Source organism: Salvelinus alpinus, chromosome 19, assembly GCF_045679555.1.
Source record: "Salvelinus alpinus chromosome 19, SLU_Salpinus.1, whole genome shotgun sequence".
NCBI classification, from domain to species: Eukaryota; Metazoa; Chordata; class Actinopteri; order Salmoniformes; family Salmonidae; genus Salvelinus; species Salvelinus alpinus.
This window is the reverse complement of record NC_092104.1, coordinates 28,920,425-28,945,523: the sequence shown is the minus strand read 5'-3', so window position 1 is coordinate 28,945,523 and position 25,099 is coordinate 28,920,425. Positions and strand designations below refer to the sequence as shown.

At 44.2% G+C, this 25,099-nt stretch overlaps 1 protein-coding gene across 6 annotated transcripts in view; it reads left to right on the top strand.

Annotated features, from left to right (window-relative positions):
* The first annotated feature begins 14 nt into the window (after positions 1-14).
* Positions 15-25,099, top strand: part of LOC139545919 (phosphatidylinositol 4-phosphate 5-kinase type-1 beta-like) — an 82,324-nt gene continuing 57,239 nt past the window's right edge. Inside the window, exons 1-2 of one of the 6 annotated variants that reach the window (XM_071354149.1) lie at positions 15-247; positions 21,632-21,818. The gene's annotated coding sequence lies outside the window, so the exon portion shown is untranslated. Of the gene's footprint in view, positions 248-373; positions 496-2,907; positions 3,007-21,631; positions 21,819-24,206; positions 24,295-25,099 lie in introns of those variants that run through there. The other 5 variants (XM_071354150.1, XM_071354148.1, XM_071354154.1 and 2 more) reach the window with 5 other exon arrangements.

The window sequence follows — 25,099 nt, the reverse complement described above, 5'->3', positions numbered from 1 at the left end:
CAGAGTAGGTTGGTGCACAATGTCTGGTTATGCTGAGAGGCAGAGAATAAGACTTGTGTAACCAAGCCTACCACTCTCTGTCAGTAGGCTACAGCATAAACTAGGTTACACAGGGAGCCGCACTCACAATTGCTCTCTCGTAAATATTGCTATCCGGGACTGGAATACTCCCTGTAATCCCACGGAAAGACAAGATCAACGTCAATAAATCGGTGTACTTCGCTTCACAAACGAGGGCGAACAGCTGGTAAGATTGAGGTGTTATTCATGATGATGAGAATTCGGATATTTACCTGTCCATTGAGCTATCGATTTGAAATTGAGAATATTGGTCAGGTGACATGAGGATGACGTTTCAGCAATTGCTTGGCGAAGGTGTTTTTCTCAGTCGAAGAATCTGTCGGACTAATTTGTATTAATATTAATAACAGAATACGCTGCTACCTCAAGTCAAGAGCTGGCAGTAAACCTTGCCAGACTGCAGCTGTATTCAAGGTAATCGGGGTGCACCGAAGTGTTTGCTTGGACAGGCTATTGGCAATTAAGTTTTCTGGTGCTGTGTTCTCATCAACATCCTCGCACTATTTTGAGAAACACAGTTTATTCAGGGAAGTGAAATGACGTAATATTGCGGGGAAGTGGCACCTACCTTGGGGTTAACTTGAAATATTGGGAGTTTGCGACATGAAAGTGGTCAGTTCTTGAACACAGTGCAGTTGACAATTTACCATTGGTGATAAATTGGCTAGACTGGTGCAATTCCACGGTTAAAGTGATGCTAACTGAATGACAGCACAAACCATCATTTTACCCAACTTTCCTTCTGCACGTAAATGTGTTTCTGTGAACGTTTCCGTGGAAATGGTTCAAAGTAGTTGCATGGTTTGTTTAACCTTGTAATAAAAGCTTTTTGTTTGACATACATTTTAAAGTAAAAAATATGAGTCTCAGCAACACTCTTAACATGGAATTGCCTGAATAGCCCATTTCTGTTGTTGATTTCTGGAAAATAAGCCTACCAATTTATTGAGACCAATTATTTTATCAACATTGGCTGGGTTGGAGACCTTTCTCATTGTTCCAAGGACAAGGACTCTGAGAAGCCTGGGGCATTTCAACACCTGGCGTCCTCAGGGACACACACACACTTACAGTCTTGTTTAACTAATCTTGTGGCGACAAACAATTGATTCCCATTCAAAATCGTATTTTTCCTAACCCCTAGATCTTACCCTAACCTTAACCCCAAAACCTTAACCTTAAATCTAACTTTTAACCCCTAACCTAACACTAATTGTAACCTTAACTCTAAACCCCCTAGAAATAGCCTTTTTCCTCGTGGGGACTAACAAAAGGTCCCCAGTTGGTCAAATGTTTGTTTGTTTACTATTCTTGTGAAGACTTCACACACTGCTCTGTGAAATACTTAGTAGGTCACCTTTATGATGTGATTTATTTTATTTACAGTAGGCTATTGAACTTGAACAACAGGGAACTTTTTGTTACAGACACTCCTTTTGATTTCTCTGAAAATAATCACCACAGAATTTGAGCAATGCCCGTTCTTTTACTACCTGATTCAATTTCCTTTGAAAGGATCTGTACCGAAAAATGAACACAATGCTTTCTATGTAACATCAAAATGCAAAAGGCTACTGAAAAACTGTCCTACTATTACTAACTCTATCAAAGCTGTTATTAACAGCTATTCTAGATTATATACAGTAGCTAGCTACTTTACTGTTGTCGGCTCATTGAGCCAGCATCTCAGTATAAATGTGGGTGTAGTGTTAAGGTGTGTGTTTGACAAACTGTGAGGTTGGCTGCTGCGATGGGCCCCAGTCTAATTTCTTCAATGTTTATTTTTGTTTGTTTCTTGCTGTGAGCTTCGCAAACCATAAGGAATAACGCGCGCTGTAGCCTACTATAGAATTACTCATCAGCAGTACACATAATAGTAGTCTACAATTACTACAGTGACACGCTACATTAGCCTAGCACAGACTCAGCAGTCTTGACTGTGTTATATGCAGGTTCCTGAGTTTTTCCTGACATAGCCAGAGCAGGAAAAGCTCAGGGTCCAAGTATACTAAAGCCTATAACTAGGCCCTAGCCAAGCTTATTACTAAGATAGTTTTTCCTGGTAAGGTCACATGGTCAGGAACAACTCCTAGTTATGCTAAACATATAGCCTCACTCCAATTATCCACAAAGCAGCATGCTACATTTGCCAAGAATAAAGTAGCCTCACTGTCCAGCACATTACCAGTGCTCTTTGCAGTAGTGTGCTACATTCCTCCCCTGTGCTGAGAGCTGTTAGCTGGCCGACCATCCCCTCAACCTGCCTCATCTACAGCGGGAATGGTTCTACGAACATGACAGGGAATTCAGCTTACCGCCATGTCACCGAAAACACGGGGCTGGATGTGTGAAATACCTCTGTTAGAATACTGAGCGATGGAGATATCTGGCCAGTATTGTACAGTAGAGTCAAAGGGAAAGCAAATGGAATCGTGACTCAGAGAAAGCTGCCTTGTGAGCACATATGCTGCTGGACCAGACCAGGTTTCACATGAACATTGGGAGTCCCAGGGGACCACATGGACATGACCTATTGTGTGTGACTTATCATGTCCATCTCTTCAATCCATATGAAAGTGGTAATATGTACGTTTTGGGCAACCTGACCAAATTCACAAATAAATGTGAGTTCATGTGAACCCCAGGCTGGAGGTGTCATACTACCTAGCGGTCAAACATGGAAATGGTTTTTCCATAGGGAAATTTAGAAACACTTAAAATAAGGGCTGTGTTTTGTGTAGGTTTACTCTGGTGGGATGTTTTGATAACCATGTAAATCTATTGATAAGGTGACTTATCAATATATTCGTCTCTATTTACTCTCAGATTCAAAAATGCTAATTAGCATGAAAGTAGACATCATGCAAGACTACAAATCCCTGCAAGCTCCTGCACGTCAACTCTAGCTGACACCTTTGCTAACAGGTATTGTGTCAATAAAAACATTTGCACGAGACAGTTCACAGAATTGTCAATTTAAAGAAATTTAGCCAATTTATTCATTACTAAATTGAGCTAACATTAGATAGTTGATCCAGAAATTCTTACCTTTGCATCGATTCAGCAGTCTCGTCCAGATTATCATGGCATTTGTAGTTCTTTATGATAGCCACATTAGCAGTTAATTAGCATATCATTTTGGGGGGTTTGCCAGGTATGCGTAAATGGCTGTAAGGGAGTCAGGTGCAGGAGAGCAGATATTGGGTAGCCAACGGAGCCTTTTATTTAGGCGAACCAAAAACACACGGCAAAGTGAACACGAAATAACAATACGGGTTAACATAACCCAGCGCAACAGACTAATGTGCGCATAACATGAAATAGAACAAACAATACCACACAAAGACATGGGGGAAACAGAGGGTTAAATACACAACACATGAGGGAAATGAAAACCAGGTGTGTGGGAAAACAAGACAAGACAAATGGAAAATAAAAAATGGATCGGCGATGGCTAGAAGACTGGCGACGTCGACCGCCACCCGAACAAGGAGAGTAATCGACTTCGGTAGAAGTCGTGACAGTACCCCCCCTGATGCGCGGCTCCAGCAGCGCATTGACACCGGCCTCGGGGACGACCCGGAGGACGAGGCGCAGGGCGATCCGGATGGAGACGGTGGAACTCTTGCAGCAGGGAAGGATCCAACACGTTCTCCACCGGAACCCAGCATCTCTCCTCCGGACCATACCCCTCCCAGTCCACGAGGTACTGAAGGCCCCTCGCCCGACGTCTCGAATCCAGTATGGAACGAACGGAGTACGCTGGGGCCCCCTCGATGTCCAAAGGGGGGCGGAGGAACCTCCCGCACCTCAGACTCCTGGAGCGGTCCAACCACCCGGCATGAGGAGAGACACATGGAACGAGGGGTTAATGAGGTAAGCTGTAACCTGTAACAAACCTCGTTCACTCTCCTCAGGACTTTTTAAATGGCCCCACAAACCGCGGACCCAACTTCCGGCAGGGCAGTCGGAGGGGCAGGTGTCCCGGTCCCCTGGTGCGAACACCGGGGCCTCACTATGGTGACGGTCTGCGCCAACTTTCTGGCGCAGCACGGCGCGCTGAAGGTGAACATGGGCGGCGTCCCATGTTTCCTCGGCACACCGGAACCAGTCGTCCACAGCAGGAGCTTCGGTCTGACTCTGATGCCAAGGAGCCAGAACCGGCTGATATCCCAATACACACTGAAAGGGGGAGAGGTTAGTGGAGGAGTGGCGGAGCGAGTTCTGCTCTGTACGCAACGCCCGCTCAATGTCCGCGTCCAGCTCCCACACTACCGGCGCCACCAGGCAGGAGGCCGGGAGTATGAGAGTGGGATCCATGGGTCGCTCCTCTGTGTCATACAGCAGGGACAGTGCGTCTGCCTTCACGTTCTGGGAACCTGGTCTGTAAGAAAGGGTGAAAACAAAACGGGTGAAAAACATGGCCCACATTGCCTGGCGAGGGTTCAGTCTCCTCGCCGCCCGGATACTCCAGATTGCAGTGGTCAGTCCAGATGAGAAAAGGGTGTTTAGCCCCCTCAAGCCAATGTCTCCACGCCTTCAAAGCCTTGACGACAGCCAACAACTCCCGGTCCCCCACGTCATAGTTTCGCTCCGCCGGGCTGAGCTTCCTCGAGAAGAAAGCACAGGGGCGGAGCTTCGGTGGTGTACCCGAGTGCTGAGAGAGCACAGCTCCTATCCCAGCCTCGGACGCGTCCACCTCTACTATGAACGCCAAAGAGGGATCCGGAAGAGCCAGCACGGGAGCCAAAGTAAACAGAGCCCTCAGGTGACTAAAAGACCTGTCCGCCTCAGCTGTCCACTGCAAGCGCACCGGGCCCCCCTTCAGCAGTGAGGTAATGGGAGCCGCTACCTGACCAAAACATCGGATAAACCTCTGGTAGTAGTTGGCAAACACTAAGAACCGCTGCACCTCCTTTACCGTGTTGGGAGTCGGCCAATTACGCACGGCTGCAATGCGGTCACTCTCCATCTCCACCCCTGAGGTGGAAATGCGATACCCTAGGAAAAAGACGGACTGTTGAATGAACAGGCATTTCTCAGCCTTGGCGTACAGGTCATGCTCCAACAGTCGACCAAGCACCTTGCGCACAAGGACACATGCTCGGCGCGTGTAGCGGAGTATATCAGAATGTCATCAATATACACCACTACACCCTGCCCGTGCAGGTCCCTGAAAATCTTGTATACAAAGGCTTGGAAGACTGATGGAGCATTCATCAACCCGTACGGCATGACGAGGTACTCATAGTGCCCAGAGGTGGTACTGAAAGCCGTCTTCCACTCATCTCCCTCCCGGATACGCACCAGGTTATAAGCGCTCCTGAGATCTAGTTTGGTGAAGAAGCGCGCCCCGTGCATTGACTCTATCGCTGTGGCTATGAGCGGTAGCGGGTAACTATACCTCACAGTGATCTGATTCAGACCCCGATAGTCAATACACGGGCGCAGACCTCCCTCCTCCTTCACAAAAAAGAACCTAGAGGAGGCGGGTGAAGTGGAGGACCGAATGTACCCCTGACGCAGGGATTCGGAGACATATGTTTCCATAGCCTCCGTCTCAGCCTGTGAGGGGATACACGTGACTCCTGGGAAGTGCAGCGCCTACCAGGAGATATATCGCACAATCGCCCCGTCGATGAGGTGGTAATTGAGTCGCCTTCTTTTTAGAGAAGACGAGAGCCAAATCGGCATATTCAGGGGGAATGCACACGGTGGAGACCTGGTCTGGACTCTCCACCGTAGTGGCACCAACGGAAACCCCTAAACACTTACCTGAGCACTCTCGCAACCACCCTGTGAGAGCCCTCTGTGGCCAAGAAACAGTGGGGTTATGACAAGTTAACCAGGGTAGGCCCAGCCCCACGGGAAACGCAGGAGAGTCAATAATAAAGAGACTAATTCTCTCCGTATGACACAGATATTTCTTTAGGCGAACCAAAAACACACGGCAAAGTGAACACGAAATAACAATACGGGTTAACATAACCCAGCGCAACAGACTAACGTGCGCATAACATGAAACCGAATAAACAATACCACACAAAGACATGGGGGAAACAGAGGGTTAAATACACAACACATAATGAGGGAAATGAGAACCAGGTGTGTGGGAAAACAAGACAAGACAAATGGAAAACGAAAAATGGATCGGCGATGGCTAGAAGACCGGCGACGTCGACCGCCGCCCGAACAAGGACAGGCATCGACTTCGACAGAAGTCGTGACAGGGTTAAATACAGGGTAAGCCTACATGAAACGCAGTCCTTATTATTAAGTGTTTGTAAAATTTCCTATGGGAAAAATGAATGATGGAAAAACGATTGGAACCATTTCCTTGTTTGATCGCTTGGTTTTTGGGGTATTTTGACTCATACTGTGGTACTCTATAGATCTATCATTCTACTTGAAAGCAAGTCTAGGAAGCGGTAGATCTGTTTTATGTGCTTTATTTCTATGCTTCCCGTTCTTAAGTTGTGTTTTTGCATCTTTTAGTTTCGGTTTTGTACACCAGCTTCAAACAGCAGAAGCAACAACATGTTTGGTTATGGAAAATATACTTCAGCGGTTTAAATAGTATAGCGTGGAGAATCATTGTACCAGCTTATTTTGTCACATACTGAAATTAGGCGAACTATTAGAGTTTTGCGAACAGGAAATGACAGAGTAATATCTGCATAGTGCAACTTTAAGCAACAAACAAAAACAGCAGGGCATAAATTATAGCAATTTAATATCTAAACCATTGGAATGGGATAAGATAATACACTGAATGTACAAAACATTAGAGGCACCTTCCTAATAGTGAGTTGCACCCCCTTTTGCCCTCAGAACAGCCTCAATTCGTCAGGGCATGGACTCTACAAGACATTGAAAGCGTTCCACAGGGATGCTAGCCCATGTTGACTCCATTGCTTCCCACAGCTGCGTCAAGTTGGCTTGTAGAGGATCTCTACTCTGATTAGCTTGTTCCATCTCATCCCACAGATGCTCAGTTGGATTGAGATCTGGTGACATGGCAGTAAGCTGAATTCACTGTCATGTTCGTGGAACCATTTCTGGACAATCCTAGCCTTGTGGCATGATGCATTATCCTGTTGAAAAAATGAATTTGCAGATGGATACACTGCCTCCAGGAAGGGATGCACCTGATTGGCAATGATGTTCAGATGTCCTGTGGCATTCAAACGTTACTCCAATTTTATCAAAGGGCCCATGTGTGCCATGAAAACACAACCCACACCATCACACCACCAGCCTGCAATGTTGACACGCAGCATGATGGATGCATGTACTCATGTGAAACAGCAGGAACTGGGATTCAACAGACCAGGCAATGGTTTTCCAATTCTCCAGTGTCCAGTGTTTTCGTTGCTTAGCCCACTGCAATCGCAGTTTCTTGTTTTTTCAGAAAGAAGTGGAACTCTGTTAGGTCGTCGGCTGCCATACCCCATTCGTGTCAAGGTACAACGAGTTATGCATTCTTTTATGCACGTCTTTGGGCACCAATGTTGTACTGGACAGACAGTTGACTATGTAGCCTGTCTGTTACTATGCACAGTTCGTGTCAGCCTCCTTTGTCCTCTTTCATCAATGACCTGTTTTCGACCACTGGCCTGCCGTTGGCTGGAAGTCCTTTGGGTGGTGCACCATTCTTGATACATAGGGGAAACTTGATCATGAAAACCCAGCAGCTTTGCAGTTGTTGACACACTCAAACCGGTGCGATTGGCACCTACTACCATACCTCGTTTAAAGGCACTTAAAAATGTTGTCTTCCCATTTACCCTCTGAGTGACATACATACATACATACATACATACATACATACATACATACATACATACATACATACATACATACATACACAGATCTGCACACACACACACAGAGGATGTGATCATGCTGTAGGAAGGTTAGCTGGAAGACTCTGTGCAAGGCAAGGGCTTCGATTCAGCCCTCAAGGAAGCAGACAAGACCACATAGACTTGTTGGTCTCTTTGTTGTGGGCATAGTGTGGGGAACATAAACAGCTCAACAGGGTGTTGAGTTTCCTCTACGGGTTTCTTCTAGTCAACAGTGGAATCCGTGTCTCCAGCAACCGTGTGTGACTGGTGGGGGTTGAACCCGGCTCAACTGTATACCACTAGACTGCTAGCCCGCTGAGCTAAAGCCTAGTCATTAGCTCAAGGAGCGAAAACCAGTCTTCAGGTCTCAGGCAAGATTACTCATCACACAGGCCTGATTTACCGTTCCACATTCATTACATGAGGCTAGGTTCAAATAAACAGTGTCGGTAGATGTTTTCCACAAATTGGATGTCTTAGAACTCATCTGGTTTAAGCAGGTTTGTTGAACAAGCTCTGAACATTAGCTCAGCGTTTAGCATAGCCCACCCAAAACATCTTGTCATCAGTTTTGCAAACACAATCACTCTGTCCCTCTCATCATAGACACCTTACACTGCTTTGGAACAGTCACAAGGTGTCATGGAGAAAAATGGATTAATTATGGAAACCTTACACTGGAAAAGGAATGCGGTGTCATGGAGAAAATTGGGTCCATGAGTCCTGATGAGCTTCCTGTTTCCTGCTGATTTGACTGTGAGGTGGAGTTGGCCAGCTCAAGGTTAGCATGCCACTGTGGGTTTGAATGGGAAAGTAGCTCATGCAAATCTTGTCCCCTTTGACAAATTATCGCCAAAGCAACACCCGTGTGCCGTCTGGTTCTGTCCCTGTCCTCATTCTGATATAAGGCTCGTCATAGCAGAGTCAGGCCTCCCTGAGACATTATGTCATATTTTCCAGCTGGAACGGGACTGGAGTGGCATGTACGTGTTCCCACAGACCCATATGACTTATTCTGTCTAACCTTGTCCCCAGCTCAATTGCTACCACATTCAGTGGATTCGTAAAGTATTCAGACCCCTTCCCTTTTCCACATTTTGTTACGTAACAGCCTTACTCTAAAATGGATTAAATATGTTTTTTGCTTCATCAATTTACACACAATACCTCATCATGAAAATGTGAAATCAGGTTTTTAAACATTTTTGCAAATGTATAAAGAATTAAAAAAAGATACCTTATTTACATAAGTAGTTAGAACCTTTGCTATGAGACTTGAAATTGAGCTCAGGTGCGTCCTGTTTCCATTCATCACCCTTGAGATGTTTCTACAACTTGATTGGAGTCCACCGGTGGTAAATTCAATTGATTGGACATGATTTGGAAAGGCACACACCTGTCTATATAAGGTCACACAGTTGACAGTGCATGTCAGAGAAAAGACCAAGCCATGAGGTCGGAGGAATTGTCCATAGAGCTCCGAGACAGGATTGTGTCGAGGCACAGATCTGGGCAAGGCTGCCAAAAAATGTATGCAGCATTGAAGGTCCCCAAGAACACAGTGGCCTCCATCATTCTTAAATGGAAGAAGTTTTGAACCACCAAGACTCTTCCCAGAGCTGGCCGCCCGGCCAAACTGAGCAATCAGGGGAGAAGGGCCTTGGTCAGGGAGGTGACCAAGAACCCGATAGTCACTCTGACAGAGCTGCAGAGTTCCTCTGTGGAGATGGTTGTCCTTCTGGTAGGTTCTCCCATCTCTGCAGCACTCCACCAATCAGGCCTTTATGGAAGAGTAGCCAGACAGAAGCCACTCCTCATTAAAAGGCACATGACATCCCACTTGGAGTTTGCCAAAAGGCACCTAAAGGACTCTCAGACCATGAGAAACAAGATTCTCTGGTCTGATGAAACCAAGATTGAACTCTTTGGCCTGAATGCTAAGCATCATGTCGTCCCAGTCTGAAAGAAACCTGGCACCATCCCTACTGTGAAGCATGGTTGTGGCAGCATCATGCTGTGGGGATGTTTTTCAGGGGCAGGGACTGGGAGACTAGTCAGGATCAAAGGAAAGATGAACGGCGCAATGTACAGAGATCCTTTTTTATTTTAATTTTACCCCCTTTTCTCCCCAATTTCGTGGTATCCAATTGTTAGTAATTACTATCTTGTCTCATCGCTACAACTCCCGTACGGGCTCGGGAGAGACGAAGGTCGAAAGCCATGCGTCCTCCGAAACACAACCCAACCAAGCTGCACTGCTTCTTAACACAGCCTCCAACCCGGAAGCCAGCCGCACCAATTTGTCGGAGGAAACACCGTGCACCTGGCTACCTTGGTTAGCGTGCACTGCGCCCGGCCCGCCACAGGAGTCACTGGTCCGCGATGAGACAAGGATATCCCTACCGGCCAAACCCTCCCTAACCCGGACGATGCTAGGCCAATTGTGCGTCGCCCCATGGACCTCCCGGTCGCGGCCGGCTGCGACAGAGCCTGGGCGCGAACCCAGAGTCTCTGGTGGCACAGCTAGCGCTGCGATGCAGTGCCCTAGACCACTGCGCCACCCGGGAGGCCCTACAGAGAGATCCTTGATGAAAGCCTGCTCCAGTGCGCTCAGACTGGGACGAAGGTTTATCTTCCAACATTACAACGACCCTAAGCACACAGTCTAGACAACACAGGAGTGCTTCGGGACAAGTCTCTAAATGTCGGACTTGAACCCGATCGAACATCTCTGGAGAGACCTGAAAATAGCTATGCAGCGACACTCCCCATCCAACCTGGCAGAGCTTCAGAGGATCTGCAGAGAAGAATGGGATAAACTCTCCAAATACAGGTGTGCCAAGCTTATAGCGTCATATCCAAGAAGACTCGAGGCTGTAATCACTGCCAAAGGAGCTTCAACAAAGTACTGAGTAAAGGGTCTGAATACTTATGTAAATGTGATATTTCAGTTTTTTCACTTTGCCATTATGGGGTATTGTGTGTAGATTGATGAGAAGAAAAAAGCTATTTAATCCATTTTAGAATAAGGCTGTAACGTAACAAAATGTGGAAAAAGTAAATGGGTCTGAATACTTTCCGAATGCACTGTATGGCAATGGTCTATTTGCATATAGACCTACTGCAGCTCTGATTGGTTATGGCGCAACGGTTTGTGTAGAGTATGAGTCGTGCCTGTCAATGCAATAGAATCCTACTCTGTGTTCTGCCCAACAAAATCTCTGGCACAGTTAGTTTTGCATACTAAGTCTTGCATAGTTCGTTTTGTTTCAGTATGTTGCATTGAAAGTGTCTAATATTGCATTGATTCGATTACAATGGAAACATTGATAGTGTTAACTAACGGGGAAAACTAGAAAGTTCAATGAAGTTCAATCTCGTACTTCTCTCTGCGCGCTGATATTTCAAATGTCTGGCGTGTGCAGCTTAGAGGGAACATTTAGTTGTAATAGGCATGAGAGATCCAAAGACTATTCTTACTTTAGACATTGACGAGTGACTGGTCTGAATTCTGCCTGTATGCAGGAAGAATAAGTGGACAGTTACAATCAATAAAATATTTCTGCAATCCGCAGCCTTAAGGGTTTGAGTGTACTCCTGGGTCAGAGAGCAGCGTTAGACAGTCACACTGTACTACTCCATACTGGAGGACTGATGGATAGATAGGATAGGGTCATAATAGCAGTGGTGTGAGTCTCATTTGAAACACGGTTACATAACACATGGGGACACTGAAGGTCTCAGCACTTTATTTCAGCACTTTAAACCACTGCTGTCTGTGACTCTTACTATCTGACTGGCTTGCTGACTGGCTTGCTGACTGGCTTGCTGACTGGCTTGCTGGCTGGCTTGCTGGCTGGCTGGCTGGCTGGCTGGCTGACTGGCTGGCTGGCTGGCTGACTGGCTGGCTGACTGGCTGACTGGCGTGCCTTGTCCTTATGTGGCAGTTGAAGAGGTGGAACATTGGCTTTAGATGTCCTGGTACAGAGCTAGCAATTTTGAGTTTTCATAATGAAATCTTGCACTTTGCTCCTGACTGTTTTTGTGTTTTGTGTGACCCTTCTTCATATCAGTCATCCTCCCTCTGAGCTGTTTTTCTTTTTTAAATTTCATCTTCTTTGCTGCCTTCTGTGCATTTGAACATTATTTTCAACTTATCAGTGGTGCACCACAAGGTTTATACACTAAATATACAAAATATGTGGACACCCCTTCAAATGAATGGATTTGGTTATTTCAGCCACACCCGTTGCTGACAGCTGTGTAAAATTGAGCACACAGCCATGCAATCTCCAGAGACATCTCCACATTGGCAGTAGAATGGTCTTACTGAAGAGCTCAGTAACTTTCAATGTGGCACCGCCATAGGATTCCACCCATCTAACAAGTCAGTTCCTAAAATGTCTGCCCTGCTAGAGCTGCCCCGGTCAACTAACTGTAAGTGCTGTTATTGTGAAGTGGAAATGTTTTGGAGCAACAACGGCTCAGCCACAAAGTGGTAGGCCACACATGCTCACAGAATGAGAGCGCTGAAGCGTGTAGCGCGTAAAAATCATCTGTCCTCGAATGCAACACTCACTACCGAGTTCCAAATTGCCTCTGGAAGCAACGTCAGCACAAGAACTGTTCATCGGGAGCTTCAGGAAATGGGTTTCCAAGCCTAAGATCACCATGTGCAATGCCAAGCGTCGGCTGGAGTGGTGTAAGTTTCGCCGCCGTTGGACTCTGGAGCACTGGAAATGCATTTTCTGGAGTGATGAATCCCGCTTCACCATCTGGCAGTCTGACGAACAAATCTGGGTTTGGCGGATGCCAGGAGAACGCTACCTGCCCGAATGCATAGTGCCAACTGTAAAGTTTGGTGGAGGAGGAATAATGGTCTAGAGCTGTTTTTCATTCTTCGGGCTAGCCCCTTAGTTCCAGTGAAGGGAAATCTTAACGCTACAGCATACAATGACATAAGTGGAGGGTCTTCATAGAAGGAAGGGGAGGATCTTCAGAAAAGGAAGGGGAGGACTATGTTCCTCAGTGAAACACCAAAAAAGTATCCTTTTTAAGATAAAAATTATACTAAATATAATTGATTAAAACACTATTTTGCAATGAAGGTCTACAATAGCCTCAACATCACTCTGTAGGGTATAACCATGGTGTAGCCAGAGGATGGCTAGCTTCCGTCCTCCTCTGGGCACATTGACTTCAATACAAAACCTAGGAGGTTCATGGTTCTCACCCCCTTCCATAGACTTACAGTATTTATTGCAACTTCCGGAGGACGTCCTCCAACCTATCAGAGCTATTGCAGCATGAACTGACGTGTTGTCCATTCAATCAAAGGATCAGAGAATGAAGCTAGTACTGAAAGCATAAGCTAGCTAGCAGTGCAGTGCATAAAATGTGGTTAGTAGTTGCCTCAAAAAGAGAGAAAGACAATAGTTTAACAGTTTTGAACAAATTCATTTCTTCCAAAATGAAGTAGACGCAAGATAGAGAGTGTCATTTATTTTCAGTTTCACTTACTTAGCTAACAAATGCAGCTAGCTAGTTTAGCCTACTCAAACACCCTGCTCCAACAAAGAGATGCTATGTTAGCTAACTGGCTATGACTATCCAACACAACACTGGAACTCTTCCAAGTCAAGGTAAGCTTTTGGTTTGACAAATTTATTGCCACCAGGGCCACCGGTGTAAGTGCTAAACTGCTTACTGACTGTACACTGTAACGTTACTGCATGATTGTAGCAGGTTTACTAACCCATTAGTTTCATTAGCTATTTTGACTATGTCGTTACATTAGCTAATATGGTGACAACGATGTAGGCTGTGTGTAGCGGTTATGATACGGTTTGGCTTGGAAAGTTTTTTTCACCTGGTCACATACAGCTGAATTGTTGTGCATTGAAGTCCACAAGCGAAGGGAAAAGGTGAGAGGAGGAGAGCGCATAGATGCAAGAAGGAATACAACGTGGCTGCTATGAAAGTGAAATGTGTTTGTGTGATCAGTGGTGTATTCATTCCGGCGATGCTGTTCAAATATTTCTTAAACGGAAGCAAACGGAACAAAATGGGGATAAACATACCTGAATTTGTCCAATAGAAACATTTGTTTGCCACTGTTGGACTAATGATTACACCCTATATCAGCTAGATGTGTGCAAGGTGGTACTGAATGTGTTACTTTCTGTCACTGTGTCACCTCAAATTTGTCTCTCGCCGTGTGTGCACCTATGTTGTAACCTTTCATTCATAGGCTAAGTTGTAGCAAACTCATGATGGGTATAGGGAAAATTTGAGTATCATGTAGTAGCCTAAACCTATCGCTGTTACATTGAACTGGGTGAATTGAATATGAATGACAGTCATCCAATATGCTGTCATAGAAATAAGGTCATGTTCATGAAAAATATAATTGTCCTCCCTCATCTTAAACGGCACTGACCACCACTGAATGACATTCTAGACGATTCCATGCTTCCAACTTTGTGGCAACAGTTTGGGGAAGGTCCTTTCTTGTTTCAGCATGACAATACCCCCGTGCACAAAGCGAGGTCCATACAAAAATGGTTTGTCGAGATCGGTGTGGAAGAAATGAGATGTACAACGAGCAGGTGTCCACATACTTTTGGTCATGTAGTGTAAGTTGACCATCAGTTAATAACATTGTTACATTCTGTACTTTACTACCCATTACTACCTTTAATGGTTGTACATGTAAGTACTGTTTGTGCAGTCGCTGTGTTAAGTCCCAGTTTTCTCCTACTGTATGTATGGATGATTGATTTCCATGGAGAGGAATAACCTCTCCATGGCAAGGAGGAAGAGGGGGCAAAACTTCCCGGTTAGTGCTATCCGGGATCCTTGGGGTACCCTAAACCCTAACCATAACCCCTTACCTTAACTATAACGCTTACCTAACCTTTAACCCTTACCTTAACAATTTTTAATTTCAACTTCAATGGGGTAATGTGAGAGTTGCGACATCCCAAGGAATCCAGGATAGCATGGACAAAAACTTCCCACAGAATATTGTTTTGTGTTGCATTGTGGGTTGTTTACACATCTAGACTGAAGCTGAAGGTTCATCTCCCATGACAACCATTCCTTTCTTTGAGCGCCGGCATAATCAGACTTTGAGCGCCGGAATAATCAGAGTTTATCAGTTTACTTTTCCACTTGGGTAAATACCAATACTGCTGGCCTTGATTTCCACCTGGAAACAGGTGGTTCTGAAGGCGCCTGTTGTCCTAGAACTTATAGTCTGAGTCTTTGCTTAGGGCTGTGTTTGACCCCTTTTGACTGGGCAGGCTGAACCATCAGCAGTTGTGTATTTGGGCAGTTGCACGGTAACGGACTTGCGCTGAGATTGAAAATGTATGCCAAAACAAAAACCTTTTATTTCAAAGTTTAACAAACCATACAACTCTATGCACAAGGACTACATTTAACTATTTACACAGACATTTTTACAAAAACGCATTTACTGGAAGAACTGCAAAGTTTGGTAACAGAATTTCAGTCAAATCTCCCTCAGTTTATGTAAGCATGTTTTCCAAAAACTCTTAAATATTTGTTCTGAATTAACATGAAAAGATGTTTGAAGAAAGAATGGGGTGTCAGCTATGACATGACACGTTGAGTTTTGAAACAATCTCTTTTGGATATTGAACTACAGTAAGTGGATTTGCACCCGGTAACAGAATTGCGAAATTTCATGATGGGTCTGTACTACACAGAAATACATAATTATGGATACGAATGTCAGTCTCTTCATGGTGATAGGTACACACCAATATCTTCCTTTGCATATTTGGGTATTATTCTATGCACTGGCTATTATTTAAATGAGCTCCGCCACCAAACAAGACCAAATTTGGTTGGACTGGACCAAATCTTAACCAATCATAGACGTCTATGTTTCACAAGTTTGGACATCTAAGTACAGCTCAGTAGAGTGCAGTTAAGTACATTATAGTATACTCAACTCTAGTGTGCTCAACTGTGTACTGTATTGAACTCTATTTTACTGTACAGTACAGGACTGTACTGAGCTATAATCTACATTTTATTTACTGTACTGTGATCTACTGTAATGTAATATATATACTGTGCTCTCCAAACTTGTGAAACAAAGACGTCTATCATTGGTTCAGATTTGGTCCGGACCGAACCAAATCTCAACCAATCATGGATATCTATGTTTGACCCAAATTAAGGCTGGTCCAGACATCTGTGGATGTTGAAATCAAGGCCAGGGCGGACTGAACAAATTTCAACTACTTTTCAACGTCCAGGGACGTCCGGTGTCGGTCGGTGCTCAGTGGGTGAGGATGCTGGTTACAGGAAATGGAAAGAGAGGGGCTCATGGGTAGGTGTCAGTAAGAGACGGAAGAGGTGACATTAATTGGAGAGAGCGGGAGGGAGGGCTTGTCCAGACTTTTCAAACTTTTGCTTTGACCACCAGATGACAGAAAGAAAACAGTTATCAGCTGAACATAACTGATTTGGGAACAGAATTTTGAGTTAAATCACTTAAACAAAATTGATATCAGTAAAAACACCAACTAATTGATAGGTCTACCTTTATTTGTTATTCTGTGGACTTTCATTATCCTCCCTCCTCAAATTAGAAAATACCTTAAAGATATGTGGGTTTTTGGTAAAGGAATTACAAGGCAATGTTTCTTAGACTTACAGAAGCCAGAACAAATTATACTAAACTAAATATGTGTTGATATTAGTTGGCAGGGGGCTTTACTTCAATATTATTGTGTTTTGATGTATTTATAATACCTTCTAAGACTTTCTCTGGTAGATGTTTTCTAAGTCCCCTTTTCTATCTGTTTGACCAGAAATCAAAGCCTTTGCTTATTCCTGAAAAATGCATATATGCCTTAATTTCCCAAAAATGTAGACTCCTACAGTGGCTTGTGAAAGTATTCACCCCCTTGGCATTTTTCCTATTTTGTTGCCTTACAACCTGGAATAAAAAATATTTTAGATTTTTTTAAATCATTTTATTTACACAGCATGCCTCCACTTTGAAGATACAAAATGTTTTTTATTGTGAAACAAACAACAAATAACACAAAAAAAACAGAACTTGAGCGTGCATAACTATTCACCCCTGCAAAGTCAATAATTTGTAAAGCCACCTTTTGCAGTAATTACAGCTGCAAGTCTCTTGGGGTATGTCTCTATAAACTTGGCACATCTAGCCACTGGGATTTTTGCCCATTCTTCAAGGCAAAACTGCTCCAGCTCCTTCAAGTTGGATGGGGTCCGCTGGTATAGAGCAATCTTTAAGTCATACCACAGTTTCTCAATTGGATTGAGGTCTGGGCTTTGACTAGGCCATTCCAAGACATTTAAATGTTTCCCCTCAAACCACTCGAGTGTTGCTTTAGCAGTATGCTTAGGGTTATTGCCCTGCTGGAAGGTTAACCTCCGTCCCAGTCTCAAATCTCTGGAAGACTGAAACAGGTTTCCCTCAAAAATTTCCCTGTATTTAGCGGCATCCATTATTCCTTCAATTCTGACCAGTTTCCCAGTCCCTGCGATGGAAAAACATCCCCACAGCATGATGCTGCTGGTGTTCTCGGGGGTGATGAGATGTTGGGTTTGCGCCAGACATAGCGTTTTCCTTGATGACCAAAAAGCTCAATTTTAGTCTCATCTGACCAGAGTACCTTCTTCCATATGTTTGGGGAGTCTCCCACACGCCTTTTGGCGAACACCAAATGTGTTTGCTTATTTTTTTCTTTAAGCAATGGCTTTTTTTCTGGCCACACTTCCATAAAGCCCAGCTCTGTGGAGTGTACGGCTTAAAGTGGTCCTATGGGCAGATACTCCAATCTCCACTGTGGAGCATTGCAGCTCCTTCAGGATTATCTTTGGTCTCTTTGTTGCCTCTCTGATTAATGCCCTCCTTGCCTGGTCTGTGAGTTTTGGTGTGCGGCCCTCTCTTGGCAGGTTTGTTGTGGTGCCATATTCTGTCAATTTTTTATAATGGATTTAATGGTGCTCCGTGGGATGTTCAAAGTTTCTGATATTTTTTTAAATAAACCAACCCTGATCTGTACTTCTCCACAACTTATCCTGTTTGGAGAGCTCCTTGGTCTTCATGGTGCCGCTTGCTTGGTGGTGCCCCTTGCTTAGTGGTGTTACAGACTCTGGGGCCTTTCAGAACAGGTGTGTGTGTGTGTGTATATATATATATATATATATATACAGTGGGGAGAACAAGTATTTGATACACTGCCGATTTTGCATGTTTTCCTTCTTACAAAGCATGTAGAGGTCTGTAATTTTTATCATAGGTACACTTCAACTGTGAGAGACGGAATCTAAAACAAAAATCCAGAAAATCACATTGTATGATTTTTAAATAATTAATTTGCATTTTATTGCATGACATAAGTATTTGATCACCTACCAACCAGTAAGAATTCCGGCTCTCACAGACCTGTTAGTTTTTCTTTAAGAAGCCCTCCTGTTCTCCACTCATTACCTGTATTAACTGCACCTGTTTGAACTCGTTACCTGTATAAAAGACACCTGTCCACACACAATCAAACAGATTCCAACCTCTCCACAATGGCCAAGACCAGAGAGCTGTGTAAGGACATCAGGGATAAAATTGTAGACCTGCACAAGGCTGGGATGGGCTACAGGACAATAGGCAAGCAGCTTGGTGAGAAGGAAACAACTGTTGGCGCAATTATTAGAAAATGGAAGAAGTTCAAGATGACGGTCAATCACCCTCGGTCTGGGGCTCCATGCAAGATTTCACCTCGTGGGGCATCAATGATCATGAGGAAGGTGAGGGATCAGCCCAGAACTACACGGCAGGACCTGGTCAATGACCTGAAGAGAGCTGGGACCACAGTCTCAAAGAAAACCATTAGTAACACACTACGCCGTCATGGATTAAAATCCTGCAGCGCACGCAAGGTCCCCCTGCTTAAGCCAGTGCATGTCCAGGCCTGTCTGAAGTTTGCCAATGACCATCTGGATGATCCAGAGGAGGAATGGGAGAAGGTCATGTGGTCTGATGAGACAAAAATAGAGCTTTTTGGTCTAACTCCACTCGCCGTGTTTGGAGGAAGAAGAAGTATGAGTACAACCCCAAGAACACCATCCCAACCGTGAAGCATGGAGGTGGAAACATCATTCTTTGGGGATGCTTTTCTGCAAAGGGGACAGGACGACTGCACCGTATTGAGGGGAGGATGGATGGGGCCATGTATCGCGAGATCTTGGCCAACAACCTCCTTCCCTCAGTAAGAGCATTGAAGATGGGTCGTGGCTGGGTCTTCCAGCATGACAACGACACGAAGCACACAGCCATGGCAACTAAGGAGTGGCTCCGTAAGAAGCATCTCAAGGTCCTGGAGTGGCCTAGCCAGTCTCCAGACCTGAACCCAATAGAAAATCTTTGGAGGGAGCTGAAAGTCCGTATTGCCCAGCGACAGCCCCGAAACCTGAAGGATCTGGAGAAGATCTGTAGGGAGGAGTGGGCCAAAATCCCTGCTGCAGTGTGTGCAAACCTAGTCAAGAACTACAGGAAACGTATGATCTCTGTAATTGCAAACAAAGGTTTCTGTACCAAATATTAAGTTCTGCTTTTCTGATGTATCAAATACTTATGTCATGCAATAAAATGCAAATTATTTACTTAAAAATCATACAATGTGATTTTCTGGATTTTTGTTTTAGATTCCGTCTCTCATAGTTGAAGTGTACCTATGATAAAAATTACAGACCTCTACATGCTTTGTAAGTAGGAAAACCTGCAAAATCGGCAGTGTATCAAATACTTGTTCTCCCCACTGTATATACTGAGATTATGCGACAGATCATGTGACACTTAGATTGCACACAGGTGGACTTTATTTAACTAATTATGTGACTTCTGAAGGTAATTGGTTGCACCAGATCTTATTTAGGGGCTTCATAGCAAAGGGGTGAATACATATGCACGCATCACTTTTCAGTTTTTTATTTTTTAGATTTTTTTTAAACAAGTAATTTTTTTCACTTCACTAATTTGAACTATTTTGTGTATGTCCATTACATGAAATCCAAATAAAAATCTATTGAAATTGCAGGTTGTAATGCAAAATAGGAAAAAACGCCAAGGGGGATGAATACTTTTGCAAGGCACGGTAGCTTTCATTTGATCTGCTCCTCTGAACTTCCCATGTTGGTGCTCATGGGCCCTTTTACATGGAAATATCCCTAGTCATATCTCCCTTGGCTCAGCTAGGTTTCTCTGCTTCATTAAAACTCTGTTTCTCAGCATCTGTTTGACATGACCGTAATGAAAGCTAAAGGAATGTGCAATGGCTGCAATTGGCCTTGCGGTTCACAGTAAATTTACATGTACAGTACATACAGTATAGGCAATAGGCAGTTCTGCTGCTGTGGAGGGTTGAAACCTTTACCCATAATCCTGTGTTTACATGCTCTATTTCTCAGATCCACTGATGCATAGAACAACTCTAAAGTAGTCCTTTAACGTACATGTTACATCTAATTGGTGTTTCTCTAGGAAATGCATATTATGTACTGAAATGAATTTGAAAGTCTTGGGTTTGATGTGGTCCAATAAGATCCAAGTTAGATCAGATGGCCATAATGGGCTTAATAAACCAGCTTCACTGTTGAATATCTCTGAACAACCCTTTAAAAAGCTGTTCTCAGAACACCACAACATCACAGGAAGCATGTATACTCAGGGGAAGTGTTTCAGTCAAAACATTGTTTAAATGTGCTTTGGTTTGTTTAGGAAAGAGAGAGAACACATTACTAGCAAAGCAAGGAAAGTCAACTTCAAAACATTATGTAGTTTTATTGGGATTAGCAGCTGTGGTTTGTAAGTAAGGAATCTACATGTTTCTGAAATGACCTACTTCCCCTTAAACATGTATTACTGTACATTTTGGGGGATTCTTTCACTGCAAGTTCTCCATAGCTCTGATTCAACATGTGGCATTCACTCTCATTGGCAACACTAAGGAAATGTGTTTATCAGTGAGGAGAGCCTAATGTGAGGGACTGTTTAAAAACTCTGCATCCTCTTGGTTGTATAACAGCAGCTGAATCTAGATGGAGAAATGCCCTTTTTCATCTGTTTTATCTTAATGACCTCCAAATTACTTATCTCCCTTTCCCGGCCCCACAGTTTCTTTGGGAGCCACCGAGATGGTGCAAACTCCCTAAGAAGGCCACCAGAGCTACATAGGCATAGGCTGTCAAATCATCAGATAGAGATTGGCTGGTGTTTGATTCTCTGCCCAGGAATTGGTTCGTTGTTATTTGACTCTTGGGATTCCGATTGACTGTAGCGGTAGGTCATGTTGTTGTTGTTGTTTTGGTCCTGGTGAGCTCCCACTCTCCCTCTTCTCTGTCCTGGCAAGGGAAAGACTAGGAGAGGCCCACAATGGGGCCTGGATAGAGAGACTGAAAGGAAGACTGATGAAGAGAGGGAGAATAGGAGAGCAAGTGAAAGAGAGTGAAAGAAAGACATGTTGTGAGTGTGCATGAGGAAAGGGTGAGGCTAGGAGGTAGAGGGAGTGTGTGTGTGTGTGTGTGTGTGTACATGGTGGTAGTTACAAAGAAAGTCCTCTGTGCTTTCCCTCTTTCTCTTTCTTTCTCTCTGTCTGTCTCTGTGTCTTTCTTTCTTTATTCTTTCTGTCCTTCAGCTCCTGACCCAAGATCAGTGATGGGAGGGTGACCCTGTCCCGTCGGCCACCACGCCTAATCGTCCCATGTGGCAGCCACATGCATCATTATGACCGTGTCACCTCTCTCAACACCTCTAGTAGTCACATCTCACAAGGTGCTGCACAGAAGGAATATAATAACATCAGGGCCACGTTTTGATTCTTGGTAAGACATTGCTGGTTAAGGGAGAGGACCTTGCACTCCGTGTCGGGGCTTGACTGGGCTGGATTAGGCTTCATTAAGCTTCATTCTCTCTGAGTGTCATGTTTTTGTTGACAGTGGGTGGACTATTGTGGTTTGGAGTGTAGGCTAATGTGTGGACATTGTTAGTTTGCCAGCAATTTTAGAGCCCTCCTATAACAGTATGGCTGCTGAATGAGACAAGGAGAACACTGGTGCTCATGCATATGTTTTAGCCTCTATGCCATATCCTTATCACTTGCCATATCACTGTCTATAGCTATAGTTGTCTCTGTCAGACCCTTTACGCTAAGCATTTATTTTGGTTTGATTGCAGGGCTTTCCCAAGCAGCTTCATATTGTATTGACCTTTCTGTCAAGTAAATGTCTATGTTGATTCTAGCTCATCAAACCCTCTATTGTCTCCCAGTCCACATGCAGACGTCAGTTAGGCTGGTTGGACATTCCTCTCCCTGCCTACCAGAACATCATAAGACTAGAGCACGGTCATAGAAACCACTGTGCAAACAAACACCAGGTTATATGAGAGGACAGGAGCTGTATAGGCAATGGTCTCAAAGGAAGCTATCTAGCTTGCCCTCTACCTCTCTCTCATTCTCTCTTTCCTCACTTTCTATCCCCTCTCATTCTTTCGACAGCGGTTTCTGTTTCACTTTCTATCCCTCTTTCATTTGCATTCTCACTCCCTATTCCCTCTTGTTGCTGCTACACTGCCTCTGTCCCTCTCTCTATCCCCCTCTGTGTTTCTCACCCTTCTCCCTCTCTACCGTTGGGGCCATGTGATTCTGTGGGCACAAAGAGTGATCCACTCCTCTCCCTCCCCTCTGCTGCACAGTGCTGCTGGAGAGACAGAGACATTCCCTGAATAACAAACACACACACACACACACACACATTCCTCTACAGTGCTCTCTGTCTCTCTCCCTCTCTCCTCATCTTGTTCCATCTTCTCTCTATCTTCATTTATTTCTCTTTGTCTTTCTCTCTCTATTTCTATCCTTCTCTTTCTTCACTACACGTCTGAAAGATAATATCTGTAGCCATTAAACAGAGACTTTTAAAGTGTTCTCTCACTGACACTCTTTCTCTCACTCATCCTCCCTTTCTCACTCTGGCCCTGTATGCCAATGGTAAAAGGTCATATGATGGCATCATAATGAGTTATGTGTATCTGCCAATTATATACTTTAGTCTATCTGCTTAGAAAGGACACCCATGTACTCTATTCTATGGAGCAGAGGCAATTGAATAGTTGAAAATTTATGTATAGATATCCACATAATGATACTGGAGGTGAACCACAGTTCAATAGACTGCTCTTCCTTTTTCTGTGCTGCTAATGTTTTATACTGTATCTCCTGCTCTCTGTTCAATTGAACAGCAGTGTCTGTGTTTAGACTTTAGCTCTGCGTGGTAGGACTCTGTTGTTTCCAGGTGCAGTGGACTATTCTAAACAGTTAGCCTGCAGCTCTGTTCCTCTCGCAGAGGTGTGGTGTATGTAGGAGCGTCCCAGAGGATCCACAGGCAGGCTCTTACTGTCTGTAGCAGAATGTTGAACACTTACAGAACTGTCCGTAACTTTACCTTCTCATTGTTCAATGCTCCACTTATGTAGAGATGTGTGGGACACTGGGGCGGTGTAGGTAGTGTAGAGTTGTGTGGGACACTGGGGCGGTGTAGGTAGTGTAGAGTTGTGTGGGACAATGGGGCGGTGTAGGTAGTGTAGAGATGTGTGGGACACTGGGGCGGTGTAGGTAGTGTAGAGATGTGTGGGACACTGGGGCGGTGTAGGTAGTGTAGAGATGTGTGGGACACTGGGGCGGTGTAGGTAGTGTAGAGATGTGTGGGACACTGGGGCGGTGTAGGTAGTGTAGAGATGTGTGGGACACTGGGGCGGTGTAGGTAGTGTAGAGATGGATGCAGTAGATTTTTGCCGTTCAGGTTTGTGATTTCTCCTTTCTCTCTCTTGCTCTCTTTCAAGCTGTTTTGACTGGATGAGCTGTGTTGTGGTGTCTTGCGTGATCTCTAGGGATTAACACTGGTAACCGGGATCCTGGGACTGTCCCAGGATAACTTCACATTTCCCGAAAAAATGTAATGACAAGACACGGGAAATGACAAAATTGTCGTCTGATATCACACTAATGCAATTCCACAAAATACACATGTGCAGCAGTAGATTGGCAAAAAAATCTAATTGCACATTATCCAAACAGGTTGTCGCATGGAAGCCTTTAACCTACCGTATTTACTTCCCACAAAGTCGCCATAAATAAAAAGCACACGCACCGTTTTGATTGGGACAGCGCCATCGCGCTGCTTTGAGACAACCGTGGGGGACTCTTCTGGATAAATCAATCAATGTCAGATATTTTTTTCCACCTTATCTCCGTTTGGTATTTGGGAACTATTAGGCTGGGGAAATGTTAGCTAAATTGAGGTGAGTGCTAATGATCATCTTTATTCTAGTTTGCTCAAATATTAGCTGATCAGAACATTTTGCTAACATGTTATACAAGTGGATTTTACTCTTCAGCCTGTCCTACTCCCGACCAAAAGCCTGTGACTTGTCTGATAATACGTCATTGTGATTTTGTTTAACTGAGTCTATGTATGTATATGTGGTTAATTGATCTTCGGCTGGACAAGTGGAAGTGGTAGCTCATTTATTAGTTTGCTCATCTATCACTGAGCAGAAATATTTAGCATGCAATAATGTAGCCTTAATCAACAGTATTATTTATTTATTGACTCACAATGTAGCCTTATATAGCTTTATATAGAGCCTAGGCTATTTTCCTATCGTCCCAATCCCACTGAAACCTCAAATCCTGACTCCTGTCTCGCATGAAAATGCTTAACTTTATACTGTAATCCATAGTTTGCATTATCAAAGCACGTCTCGCCTATATGTATGTCAAAATACCGCTATAACATTTCCCCCGCTTATCTGCGCTATCTCGTATTGCTGCCCATATGAGAGCTTTGGTGAAGAATGTGTGATCAACAAACGGTATGAGAGTAGATATGGATTTTTTTTAAACAGAGTTGGTCCTGGTTAAAATACCTTGATATTTAAACAATTTCCTCTCATCATCTCTCCGTTATTCATGAGCTGATTTGCGATCTGTATAATCATAAACTATATTTTGCCAAGTAGGATATATTCTGTCATTCGTAGGAGTTTATCTTGCAAGATTAGCAACTTTGGTAATTAAAATGTTGTTTCAACGTTTGTGTGATTC